At 37.9% G+C, this 14,493-nt stretch overlaps 1 pseudogene across 1 annotated transcript; it reads left to right on the forward strand.

Annotated features, from left to right (window-relative positions):
* The first annotated feature begins 2,068 nt into the window (after nt 1–2,068).
* LOC107142612 lies at nt 2,069–3,103 on the forward strand (annotated as a pseudogene). Its single transcript, XR_001503580.2, has one exon. The product of XR_001503580.2 is annotated as a proline-rich nuclear receptor coactivator 2-like (transcript).
* The last annotated feature ends 11,390 nt before the right edge of the window (nt 3,104–14,493 follow it).

The following is a 14,493-nucleotide window of genomic DNA, read 5'->3' on the forward strand; positions in this document are numbered from 1 at the left end:
CATTAGAAGGCTACCAACCAAGAAAAGCCCATGACTGGATAGATACAGAGCTGAGTTCTACAAAACCTTCAAAAAAGAACTAATACCAATACTTTTCAAATTATTTCATGAAATAGAAAAAGAGGATACACTTCCAAATTCATTCTATGAGGCCAATATCATCTTGATTCCAAAACCAGGCAAAGACACATCAAAGAAAGCAAACTTCAGACTAATATCTCTAATAAAGATAGATACAAAAATTGTCAATAAAATTCTGGTAAATTGAATACAAAAACATAACAAAAAGATAGTGCACCTCGATCAAGTGGGTTTCATCCCAGGGATTCAAAGTTTGGTTCAACATACAGAAATCAATAAATGTAATTCATCACATCAATATACTTAAAGATAAGAATCATATGATCATCTCAATAGATGCAGAAAAAGCATTCAACAAAATACAGCACCCTTTCATGTTCAAAACAATGAAAAAAAAAAACCTAGGGATAACAAGAATACATTTCAACATTGTAAAAGCTATCTATGCTTAGCCCTAGGCCAACATCATTCTAAATGGAGAAAAATTGAAAGTATTCCCTCTAAAAACTGGAACAAGGCAGGGTTGCCCTCTTTCACAACCTCTATTTAACATAGTTCTTGAAACAATGGCCAGAGCAATTAGACAGATGAAAGAAATTAAAGGGATATAGATAGGAAAAGAAGAACTCAAATTAGCACTATTTGCTGATGATATGATTTTTTACCTACAAGACCCCAAAAATTCCACCAGAAAACTTCTAGAACTAATAAATGAATTCAGCAAAGTAGCAGGATATAAAATCAACACCTGTAAATCAAAGGCATTTTCGTATATCAGTGACAAATCCTCTGAAAGAGAAATCAGTAAAACTACCCCATTTACAATAGCCTCAAAAAAAAAAAAAATACTTGGGAATCAACGAAAGAGGTGAAAGACCTCTACAATGAAAACTATAGAACACTAAAGAAAGAAATCAAAGAAGACCTTAGAAGATGGAAAGATCTACCTTGTTCTTGGATAGGCAGAATTAATATAGTCAAAATGACCATACTACCAAAAGTACTATATAGATTTAATGTAATTACAATCAAAATCCCAATGACATTCCTCATAGAAATAGAAAAAGCAGTCATGAAATTCATCTGGAAAAATAGGAGACCCAGAATAGCTAAAGTAATCCTTAGCAAGAAGAATTAAGCAGGTGGCATCACTATACCAGACCTTAAACTATACTATAGAGCAACAGTAACAAAAACAGCATGGTATTGGCACTAAAATAGACTTGTAGACCAATGGTACAGAATAGAGGACACAGAGACAAACCCAAATAATTACAGTTATCTTATATTAGACAAAGGTGCCAAAAACATATTGAAAAAGGATAGCCTCTTCAACAAATGGTGCTTGGAAAGCTGGAAATCCACATGCAAACAAAATGAAATTAAAGCCCTATATCTCACCATGCACAAAACTCAATTCAAAGTGGATCAAGGACCTAGGAATTAAACCAGAGATTCTAACCCTAACAGAAGAAAAAGTAGGCCCAAATCTCCATCATGTTGATTAGGCCCCGACTTCCTTAAAAAGACTCCTATAGGGCAAGAATTAATATCAAGAATCAATAAATGGGATGGATTCAAACTGAAAAGCTTCTTCTCAGCAAAAGAAACAATCAGTGAGGTAAATAGAGAACCTACAGAATGAGAACAAATTTTTACCATACACACATCAGATAGAGCACTAATCTCTAGGATATATAAAGAACTCAAATCTTAACACCAAAAAATAAATAACCCAAAAATAAATAGCCCAATCAATAAATGGGCCATGGAACTGAACAGACACTTCTCATAAGATGATATACAATCAATCAACAAATACATGAAAAATGTTGAACATCTTTAGCAATTAGAGAAATGCACATCAAAACTACTCTTAAGATTTCATCTCGAGGAGGTCGGCTCTCAGACGCAGGGTGGTCAGCAGCCAACTCCTCGTTGCTCATGGGCTTTGTTAGATCCTTGCCTCATCTCTCCCTGGAAAAGGGAGGGGGGGAGGCTTTGACGTCGAGAGGGAGCCGTGCAGTCCGAGCTTGAAGTCGCTAGGACTTCTCTCAAACTTGTGTGCTGAGGAGATTCAGACGTTGGCCTCAGCTCCTAGGCTGAACTCAGCAGATTGGCCCATGAAAACTTCTATATTGAGACAAAGGAAAGGATCCATCCGAAAACAACACCTATTATCTTGGGCTTGGCAGCAAGGAAGAGGACAGGTAGTGGAAATCCTGCAATCGGAAAAGCAGACTGAAAGGTGACAAAGAAGCTGAAGATGGGTGGTGAAGAGAGGTATAACATTCCAGCCCCTCAATCTAGAAATGGTAGTAAGAACCAACAGAAGCTTAATAGAAGACTAAGGATCAGAATTCCCAGATGAAAATTGTTTATAAAAAAAAAAGAAAGAGGACATGGTTATAACTCATCAGCAGCTGCATAGCAGGCCATGCAAAATGGGGGGAAGAACAAAAATTTTCCAAGTAATCCAAATTGGAATGCTAGCTTATCAAGTCCCACCTTACTTTTTAAGTCTCAAGTTAATCAGAACTATTATGGAGCCAAATTTAGTGAGGCACCATCACCAAGTGTTCTTCCTAAACCACCAAGCCACTAGGTTCCTGTGAACTTTAATCCTTCAGACAAGGAAATAATGACATTTCAACTTAAAACCTTACTTAAAGTCCAAGCATAAAATAAGATATAAAGTACTAATGTTTAAATTTAGTTTACAAAAAGTTGTCAGTTGGTCTGAAACAAATTACAGATTCACTAGGGAGTTGACCAATTTGTGTAAAACTGCTTATTTATGTAAGACTATCAATCAAATTTCATCTCATTTGTCTTACATATTGTGTGCACTGTAATGTAATGGTGGTTATCAGTGCAACTTAAAATAACTGTACTTGATAGTGTTCTCAATTGAATAGCTTTTAAGTGAAAACCAAGTTTATATTGGGAATGGTAAAGGAATCAACTTTTTATATTTTTATGGGGGGAATATAGTAAAAGATTCATGGATAAGTAGATTTATGTGTAGTAAATCAGATTAAACATCTAGCTGAGACAAGGATTGAAAACTAGGTGGACATTTGAAAGTTTAATATCCCAGAAAGCCAAACTAGTAACACACCAACAACTTAATGCACTGCCAAGATAGAATGTGAATTTTTAATAGTTGTATTTTACTAAACTGCACAGTGATGAATGTGTAAAGAGCACTTGGGGTTTACTAGAATGAGGCACAGTATACATAAGGTGCCCTGTTTCTTAAATTGCAATGGATAGGTGTTTGCCAATAGATGCACCCAACCATTTTTTATAGAAATAGTATTGAGCACTTGATAGCTTTCAAAAAACACATTTTTTTTTTGTTTTACAGCACTGTACAAGCTATTCTGACAGTGATCTGGCCTCATATCCCTGCAAATCTTAAAGTGGGGAGTTGTATAATGTGAAAGTTCAAAGTACCTTGGGAAGAAGAGCCATGTAAATACACGTAATAAACTTGTAGCATATGTAAAGTCTTCTTGGCCTACAAAAATAGAATATTTTGGTATGAATTTGCTGAATATAAGACCATCGACTGTTTTTGTATACTACGGCCTAATTTTAAAGGTCCAGAATTGTTTTTAAAGTTTGCCCTTATGCTAAAGTGCCAGTGTATGTGTGTCATAATTGATTTGGTTGTAAACTATATTACAAAGTAAATCCTAGTGTAATAAGTTTTGTATTATAAACAAAAAAGTCTAAGCTGCTAGATCATTTCCTAATTTTAGGAAAAGTAAAATGCAGTACAGGATTCCTCTACTCTCTAGTCTATAAACCCAAAGATTCATTTTGGCTTTCACAAGTTCTTGTAACCAATGATACAAATTGAAATTGTATTTGGTGCCAGTGAGTTTATTTTTTTCTGGTCATGAGTAAGTACAACCCAGGGGACCACTTAATGCAAAAGATGTAATCTCTTGCATAACACCCCTTTAGGCATGTTTTACCAATCTTAAGGGAAAAATGCTAAATATGACAGTCTAATAGCAAGTTAGAAAAGTACATGGGCCAATTTAAAAGTTCTGATAATGCCCTACTTTCTAATTTGGCATCTTTTTTGATGTTTTAAATATAACAGACTAAGTTATACTTCACTAAATGAATTTAGATGAACTATTGCCTGAGGCAAATATTGAATGTACTAAAGGCAAAAAAGATTTCATCTCGTTCCAGTCAGAATGGCAGCTATTAAGAATACAAACAACAGTAAGTGTTGGCGAGGATGTGGGGGAAAAGACACACTCATTCATACATTGCTGGTGGGACTGAAAACTGGTGCAGCCTATATGGAAAGCAGTATGGAGATTCCTTGGAAAACTGGGAATGGAACCACCTTTGATCCAGCTATACCACTCCTCAATATATACCCAAAGGACTTAAAAAAACAGCATACTACAGGGACACGGCCACATCAATGTTTATAGCAGCACAATTCACAATTGCTAAATTGTGGAACCAACCTAGATGCCCCTCAGTAGATGAATGGATAGAGAAAATATTATATATATAACATATGTATATGAATATTACAGAGAATTAAATGAGAATAAAATCATGACATTTGCAGGTAAGTTGATGGAGTTGGAGAATATAATGCTAAGTGAAGTAAGCCAATCCTAAAAAACCAAAGGCTGAATGTTTTCTCTGATATAAGGATGCTGATTCATAATGGGAATGGGAGGGCATGAGAGGAATAGATGAACTCTAGATAGGGCAGGGGAGGGAAGGGGACATGGAGGCAGTAGAATAAGATGGACATCATTACTCTAAGTACATGTATGAAGACATGAATGGTGTGACTCATATCATATCATACCAAAGATATGAAAAATTGTGGTATATATATTTAATCTGAATTGGAATAAATTCTTCTGTTATAATAACAAATTAGAATAAATTTTTAAAAAGAAAGGAGTTAGCTTTTAATTTGTAAGCTAAGAAATAACAAAATAAAGTCAAGTAAATGAAAATTAAAAGTAGCAGGTAATGGCCCTCTCTCTCATGCATATCCCCTTGGCTCTTATTCTTTCAATAGTAAAGATAATCCTGACTGCAAATCCAAATGCTGGAAATGAGGGATTTTTTTTTTAATTTTTCTTTCCCCAAAGCCTGCTGTATGGCAGGCTGGATAGATTGGAGAAGTAATAGCTTGGAAGCAGCCCTCAAACCATAACTGAATTGCTAGGTAATAAATAAAGTGTGAAGCCTTAACCCAAGTCCATGTCATAGTAGATCCAGTAGATCTATGGACTACCAGGTAGAAATTTCTTCGTTACATAAGGGCCTATTCAAAATATTATACCTATAACTAGCAAAATCTAGTCCCTGGCCTTTATTGTGAGAATAACCACATTGGAACTCCCTGAAAAGACTCCCACCTTCCCTGAAGAAAAACTAAGAACTATATCATATATTAAGTAGAATGATGGGAAGTCGGAAATATGGTCCCTACACTAAGGCATTTAAATTTCATGTAAGAAGTTAGCCCCAATAATGTCCATGTTCAAAATGTGTGGGTCAGGAAGACACTTGGGAAATCTGTGCTTTCCACCTCCACAAATTTTGGCAATGCTGAGCCAATAGATCTGGACCCTGTGAAGGGGAGGAACCCATCTACAAAAAAGGTAAAATAAGGGTCCCATAAAATCTAAAGTAACCTATTCTCCATTGTCTTTTTTAGCTTCTTCTTCTAGGGGAAAGAAAAACAAAATTAAAGCCTGATATACATGAGGATAAAAGGGTTCTATTACATGAGTGGTCAGGGACAATTATGTCCCGCAAGAAGTTCATAGAGGCTTTCTTTAGCCACTAAGGCATGCCTGCCCACTCTTAAACCTTTAATCTGGAAAGTTCACTGAAAGCCCATATGTTGAAAGCTTGGTTCCCAGCCCATGGTGCTGTGGGCAGGTGGTAGAAATTCTTAAGAGGTGGGGTCTAGCGGTAAGTGTTCTGACTGTTGGGGGCATGCTATGGAAGGGTGTGTTGGAACTTTGACTCTTCTTCAATTTTCGCTCCTGGCCATGATGTGAGTGGCTTTGCGCCACCCTATGTTCCCTGCCATGATGCAATGTCTCAAAGCAATGGGTTAATTGATCCTGGACTGGGACCTCCAGAATTGTGAACCAAAATAAATTTTTCCTCCTTCTAAGTTGATAATCTGAGGTATTTGTTATAGTAGTGAAACACCCATTTTCTGGAGGTATCAACAACTCCCCAAGAGAAGACCTGAATCAAAGCTGATGAAGCATGGCATGCAAATAGCATATTTTCCTATCCACTAAGTGAAACAATTCTAAGCGATTTACATACTGTTTCCCAAAGTCACCAAGAAGAGTTAAGCTCCAGTTGACCATGCAGTACTGCTCTTGGTAACAGAACCTTTGCTCCCATCTCTTGTCTTCATTCCCTACTTCCTTTGTTTTCCCAAATAAATTTCTTGCACTCAAATTCTTAGTTCCATGTCTCTTGAGAGATCACAAACTAAGGCATGTCCCTTTAAAAATTTTTTCATTAAAAACATGATTGAAAAAAAGCATGTTGATAATTTTTTTAAAAAATAGCTATAGTGCTCATTCACTACACCCACTTCAACAACTACCGGGGCAAGACATATTACAAAGCAATGCCAAAGATTCAATAAGATTTTGTTCTACCTTCTTTGAGAAAACAAGAAATTGTATACTTATGTTAAAAATCCATTTAAAGTGTTTAATTATCCATTTAAAAATACTTATTTACAAAAGCTTATTTGCCCATTTTGTGTTGCTATAATACAGTACCTAAAACCAAGTACTTCATGAGGAAAAGTTTTTGTCTTATGATTCTGGTAAACGCAAAGAACAAACAACATGGTATCAGCATCTGGCAAAGCCCTCTGGCCATTTCACTAAATACTGGATCAGCTTGCATTGCCGCAGTCTGGCTGGGCACAATTCAGGAGCCACTTGCCAAAAGAAACAAACTTTATTTTTAGAACCACACACGCCAAACAAAACAGCTCCTCAGGAAAACCTTCAGAGCCCAACTGCCACCACCAGCTTCCCACAAGCCTCTCAACCTCCCCCACTCCTGCTCTTGAGGCCGACTGGCTGGGTCGCATAGGCGGAGCCAAAAAAAGTCCCCCAATGAGCAGCTCCATGGTCTGAAAGGGCGGGGAAACAGCCCAATGAGCATCACCGCAGAGGAGCCAATCAGTTGGCAGCTAGAAGTTGCTGGGGCAGCTGTGAGCCAATCATCAGCTGGCAGCTGGAAGTTTGCTGGGGCCCCTTCGGCTGTGGCTCTCAACATTGCATAAGTGGGAGCAGCATATATGCAGAGAGGGGAAGCAAGAGACAAGTAGCAATAGAATGAGCTGAAAAAGCCAAACTCACTTTATAACAACCAGTCTCACAAGTACTAATCTAATCCTAGGAGAGCTAGAACTCTGGAGACAGCATCAATCCCATGACCTTCACCTTCCACTGTTATTACCCACCCCCAACACACATACCTGTTAAAGATGCACTTCCTCTCATCATTGGGGACCAACCTTCCAGCCCATGAACCTCTGGGGGACAAATCATGTCCAAACCATAGCAACATATATACACGTGGGCATTCCCCATTTGTATACTAAAGTGGACAAATTTCTGCTTTTTGAGAAGCTCAACCTTGCAGAACAGCTTGAATCCACAATAAGACTGCTTTTCAGGCTAAGTTGTACTCCACATAACCAAAGAGGTGCCTTTCAAACTCTAGTCCACATCATTGGCTCTTCTGGGATTATGCAGGGCCCAAGCAGCAAAGCTATAGATTTCCAGCATGCATTTGCAAAATAGGTATCTACCTCCTTAGATATTCGTGCCAAACTCTCTTAAATATAAAAGGATGTGAAACCCCAACAAACTCCTACCACATGTGCACATGTGCGTGCATGCACACACACACACATACACACACACACAGAGGAAATGTTAGATGGTTACTCAATGTAGTTTTCATTGCCCTGAGTTGCTTTATCTAATGCTGGAATGTACTCATTAAATCTCATTTAAACCAGTATTCTCTATGATTCTATATGGGGCTCCAAGTCTCAGCACATTGGAACTAGAGAAAGAAACACTGTCAAGTTCAATTTAGTCAAGATGATCTCCCTAACAATACTTCAAAGATTGTATTCCCCTAATTCATACAATAGGATTAGGATATGCACTCAGTTAGAAAAGATTACTTTACCATTCTGATGATCATGCACAATTTTATTGCTATTAAACTCCTTTGTATAGTGTCTCAAGCAGAGTTTCTCTTGGGAAAAGTACTTATGTTACTTTTTAAAAGAAATGTATACTAAGATTTGTATTTTTTAACAAATCAAAATAGTACCTTCAAGAGAATCCTAAGCCTACACTAAATGTCAACTTTTGGGATTTAAAAATAATTTTGAGGGCTGGGGTTGTGGCTCAGCAGTAGAGTACTCGCCTAGCATGTGCAAGACCCTGGGTTCGATCCTCAGCACCACATATAAAATAAAATAAAGGTATTGTGTCCATCTGCAACTAAAAAATATTTTAAAAAATAATTTTGATAAATTATTTCTATTGACTGCATGATTAGATGAGTATACGTCCAATTGTTGAAATTTTTCAACCTCAAAGCCTAATTCAGCCTGTGTTGTATACTGCCTGTCTGGTTCAGTTTTCATTCTTCTTCTTCTTTTTTTTAAATTTAGTATTAGAAGTACTTTCTGGTTCAATAGCCTTCCTCTCACCAACTCATTTTTATCTAATACTCAACTACACGCAAATTTTGGTTTTCCTATCTGGCCTCCCAGAGAAACTAAAATTGCAATTGTTACATTAAAACAGGGAGCCCCACAGATTTTCCTGAGACCCATACTAGAAGCATTTAATACAAAAAAAGACAGATTTTTGCATATTTCCAATAATAATCACATACCTACCTTGGTTGTGACATAATTAAGCATTTAAAATTAAATGTAATTGCAAGATTTTTCTCTCCTGTCTTGTTTTTCTCCTGTGAATTATTTTTGCACCAAAGCTCTTTGAATCATACATATGGTAGGAAGATGATAGACACTGGGCCAGCAAAAGAGGAGGCTGCATGAGCAGCATGTTGAGATTCTTTGGACCAGATAATGGTCATAGGTCATCCCTAGCATCCACTGCTCCTCACTCATGGAGGTGGCCCCGTAAATGGAACTGTTGTTGAAGGACAGCTTGGACAGAGTAATCTGGTTCAGAAAGGTCAATTCTTTAAAAGCCTATAGTCAACAGTTTTAAGATGGCAGGATAGAGAAGGTCACTTTCCTGAATTCTCCATGGTGTGAAACCAAGAAAGCAGACAGGCAAGGTGAAAGACAAAAGCGGGGTGGGGTGGGGGACATTACTGCTATAATATTGGGCACTCAAAGCAGATCTGGAACTCAAGAGGGTGGATGTAATAAAATAAGGAAGAACACCCAGTGCATATTTCACTGCCCATGCCAGAGGCACCACCAGAACTGTACCTCCAGGAGCAAAATGGAGGGATAAGGGAATTAAAGGATCCCATTTTTTTTTTCAGAATGCATTTTCATTTATTGTATAAAATGGAGCACAACTTTTCATTTCTCTGGTTGTACGTGATGTAAACTCTCACCATGTATGCAGTCATTCATGTACCTATGTTTATCTCATTCCACCATCTTTCTTGCCCCAAGCCCACTCCCCTAGTTCCTCCATTCTTCCCATGCCCCACCCCCAATTGTGAATCAGCATCCACTTATCAGAGAGAACATTCAGCATTTGGTCTTTGGGGATTGGCTTACTTCACTTAGCATGATAGTCTCTAACTCCATGCATTTACCTGCAATTGCCATAGTTTTATTCTCTTTTAATGCAGAGTAATATTCCATTGTGTGTGTGTGTATGTACCACATTGTCTCTAGGATCCCATATTTTTAGGTGTGTCTAGATACAGAGTTTAGAGATCAAAGACAATGCCTACTACACTGAAAGGCACAATGCACAATATCTTCATACCGGAAAGAAACCACATTTCTTCCTATGTCAGAAGGACATAGGATGGAATCATTTTGCAGCTGTGATGCAGGAGCCAGCAGCTGAGGGATCCAATTCCTGGAAAACTTGAGTCTGGTCTAAAATATAGGCCTGGCAAACCCACACTGCATGACATATAGTGTGCCTACTTGGACTAGGAGAAAATCAAACATGGAAAGAGATTTATACATGGGACAACTGGTAGAGGAAACTCTCCTGGCTCTCCCTCTCCTCTTCCAATCCCACTGCTTTCAGGACATGCTGAGAGAGAAGCATAATGGCTGGGGGTTTGAAAGGGCTGGAAGAAGAGATTGAGTTTGGAGACTGAATCTGAGACCAAGAAATATGGGGACCACAGGTGAGGCAGTGGACTAAGAATTGACTCTTCCACCACATGAGTGGAACCCAGGGGAGAACCCTGGGGTACAGTCTTCCAGTGTGAACCAGCAATTGGTGGGCCCTAAAGGTGGGCTGATTTAAAATCTTCAGACCAGCTGGCATTCAGTGAAGAGCCTGTAGCCTACCTAAACCTAAACCCTGCCCCCACCTACCCAATTACCTCTCTCACCCTAGCAACCCCACCCTGAGGGTGGAGCATGATGCTCTAGATGTCCCTGCCTACCAGTGCTGAGAAGGGTAGCAGAGAATTATTTGAACTCCAACAGAAACAATTTTATAACTTTTCATCAAGATATTTTTTTCATTTTTTTCTTTTCTGTAATTGTTAGCTTAATGGTTTATGGACATTTAAACATATTCATGTTGCTTTTTCTCACTTCTAGCATTTTTTTAAAAATATTTTTTAGTTGTCAATGGACCTTTGTTTTATCTTATTTATTTATATGTGGTGCTGAGAAGCAAATCCAGTGACTCACACATGCTAGGCAAGGGCTCTACCACTGAGCCACAACCCCAGGTCTCTTTTCACTTCGTTCTTTTGCTACCAGCCAATTTCTATTGTTCTCTTTCACTCTTCCTTTAATTTACTTGTATCTTCTCTTCTCCTCATCATAATCATCACATCCTATATCACTTCTGTTCTATCCCTGTAAACCATTCAAAATTGTAAACTCTTTTGCTAACTTACTGTTTTTATCATAGGCAATAACTGATCGTATCACTTTCTGTAACAAAATATCTGAGGCTGAGTAAATTATAAATAAATGCAGTTAATTAACTCAGTTTGGGGACTAAAAGTCCAAACCAGCTCCATCATGTCAGCCTCTACTGAGGCTTTCTGAAGCAACATAACCTGGCTGATGGCATCATGCAGCAGGTAACTGCAGGAGTGGCCAGTGGCACATGGGGAAGAGATCACATGGTGAAAAAGAACAAAAGAGAGCAAGGTAAGGAAGCCAAATTTGCTTTACAACAGCACATTCTTACTGAAGCATCTGTTGAAATGTCTCCTCCTACATTTCCAATTTTATTTACCCCTCCTCATTTTTTTGTTAGTTTAGCTAAAGGGTGGTTTTTGTTTGTCTGTCTGTTGTTTTGTTTTTTGGTACCAGGGATTGAACCCAGGGGATTAACTCCTGAGCCACATGCTTAGCCATTTTTATTGCTTATTTTGAGATAGGTTTTGCTAAGTTGCTTAAAGCCTCACTAAGTTGCTAAGGCTGGATTTGAACTTGTAACCCTCTTGCCTCAGCCTCCTGAGGATCTGGAATTTCAGGTGTATACCACTGTGCCTGGTACTAATGGGTTGTTTGATTCTTTCTTTATAACTTTAAAAAAATTCTTAGCTCTTTTAAGGTATTTAGGGAATAGTCCAAGAAGGGGAATAGCTGGGTCAAATGGTGGTTCCCTTCCCAGCTTTCCAAGAAATCTCCATACTGCTTTCCAAATTGGCTGCACCAATTTGCAGTCCCACCAGCAATGTACAAGTGTACCCTTTTCCCCACATCCTCGCCAGCATTTGTTGTCGTTTGACTTCATAATGGCTGCCAATCTTACTGGAGTGAGATGGTATCTTAGGGTGGTTTTGATTTGCATTTCTCTGACTGCTAGAGATGGTGAGCATTTTTTCATGTACTTGTTGATTGATTGTATGTCCTCCTCTGAGAAGTGTCTGTTCAGGTCCTTGGCCCATTTGTTGATTGGATTATTTGTTATCTTATTGTCTAATTTTTTGAGTTCTTTGTATACTCTGGATATTAGGGCTCTATCTGAAGTGTGAGGAGTAAAAATTTGTTCCCAGGATGTAGGCTCCCTATTTACCTCTCTTATTGTTTCTCTTGCTGAGAAAAAACTTTTTAGTTTAAGTAAGTCACATTTGTTGATTCTTGTTACATAGGGATACTGCTACAATGATGTTCATAGCAGCACAATTCACAATACCTAGACTGTGGAACCAACCTACATGCCCTTCAATAGATGAATGGATAAAAAAAAATGTGGCATTTGTACACAATGGAGTATTACTCTGCACTAAAAAATGACAAAATCATGGAATTTGCAGGGAAATGGATGGCACTAGAGCAGATAATGCTAAGTGAAGCTAGTCAATCCCTAAAAAACAAATGCCAAATGTCATCTTTGATATAAGGAGAGCACTAAGAACAGAATAGGGGGGAAGAGCATGAGAAGAAGATCACCATTAAACAGGGACGAGAGGGGGGGAGGGAAAGAGAGAGAGAAGGGAAATTGCATGGTAAAGGAAGGAGACCCTCATTGTTATACAAAATTACATATAAGAGGAAGTGAGGGGAAAGGGGAAAAAAACAAGAGAGAGAAATGAATTACAGTAGATGGGGTAGAGAGAGAAGATGGGAGGGGAAGGGAGGGGAGGGGAGGGGGGATAGTAGAGGATAGGAAAGGCAGCAGAATACAACAGACACTAGTATGGCAGTATGTAAAAAGTAGATGTGTAACCGATGTGAATCTGCAATATGTATACGGGGTAAAAATGGGAGTTCATAATCTGCTTGAATCAAATGTATGAAATATGATATGTCAAGAGCTTTGTAATGTTTTGAACAACTAATAATAAAAAAAATTCTTAGCTTTATTGATTTGTTACTATTCTTTATTTTTTCTCTGCTCCAATCTTTGTGATGTCCTTCATTCCACTAACTTTGGGCTTAGTGTTCTCGAGACTACACTTGTAGTTCCTTGAGGGTAGTTGCTATAGACTGCCCTTATTATAGGATGCTTTTCCTGAATCCTATAATATTTTGAATGTTGTGTTTTCATTTCTGTTTGACTCAAGATATTTAAAAAATTTTTCTTTATTCACATCTGACCCATTGGTTTTGCAATGTGTAATTTCCACACATTTGAGGATTTTCCCAGTTTTCCATCTATTCTTAACTTATTATTTCATTCTGTTTTGGTCAGAAGAGATATTTAATATAATTATAGTCTTTTAAAATTGTTGTGATTTTTTTCTGGGATGTAACTTGTGATCAGTCCAGCAAAATGTTCTCTGCATGATTGAGCAAAATGTATATGCACTGCAGCGGGGTGGCATGTTCTGTTCATGTCTCTTAGGTTTATTTATTCTATAGTGTTGTTCACATGTGCTATTTACTTATTAACCTTTGGCCTAATATTATAGCCACAAGAAAGCAGGATATTGAAGTCTCTCACTATTTTTATATTTTTATTTCTCTCTTTAGATCTGTCAAAGTTTGTTTCAGATATTTAGGTGCACTGATGTTGTACACAGAGATATTTATAATTGTCATATATCTCTCTGATACATTGACCTTTTATCACTACATGATGACTTTATCTCTTCTGATAGTTTTTGACTTAGCATTCATGTTCTCTGATATAATTCAGTGTCCCTATGAAAGGGGGAAATTTTGGACAGAGGGAAAACAGCAAGTAGAGTTGCAGACCAGGGAACTACCAGAAGCTGGGAGAGAAGGCTGAATTAAATCATTCCTTAACAACTTTAGAGGCACAAGGGGCTTGAGGATACCACGATGTTGGACTTATGGCTTCTAAAACTGTCATACAGTAAATTTCTTTTTCTTGTTAAGCTACATTATATACCTTTGCTATTACAGCCCTAGCAAAATAATAGACATGAAAAACCATCAAATCAAGTTTGGTCTCTAAGAACCAGTGGTAAAAAACTAAACGTGTGTGTGTGTGTGTGTGTGTGTGTTAGGGGTTGGGGGGGGAGGCAAGAGAGTCCAGCTGCAGATATGCTTTGTCTCTGAGTCTTTCATTGGCCTTAGGAAGAAATATGTAGATGAATGCTGATGTTTGAGTGTCTCTGAATAGGTTCAAAAAAATTTTTAATGGAACTTGGAAGTCCTTCAACAGTTCTAAAGTATGATTCAATGTTGAAATAAACTGAGACCAGGGTAGTAGTGGTTTGAGC

This window comes from Marmota marmota, unplaced genomic scaffold (assembly GCF_001458135.2).
Source record: "Marmota marmota marmota unplaced genomic scaffold, marMar, whole genome shotgun sequence".
NCBI lineage: Eukaryota > Metazoa > Chordata > Mammalia > Rodentia > Sciuridae > Marmota > Marmota marmota.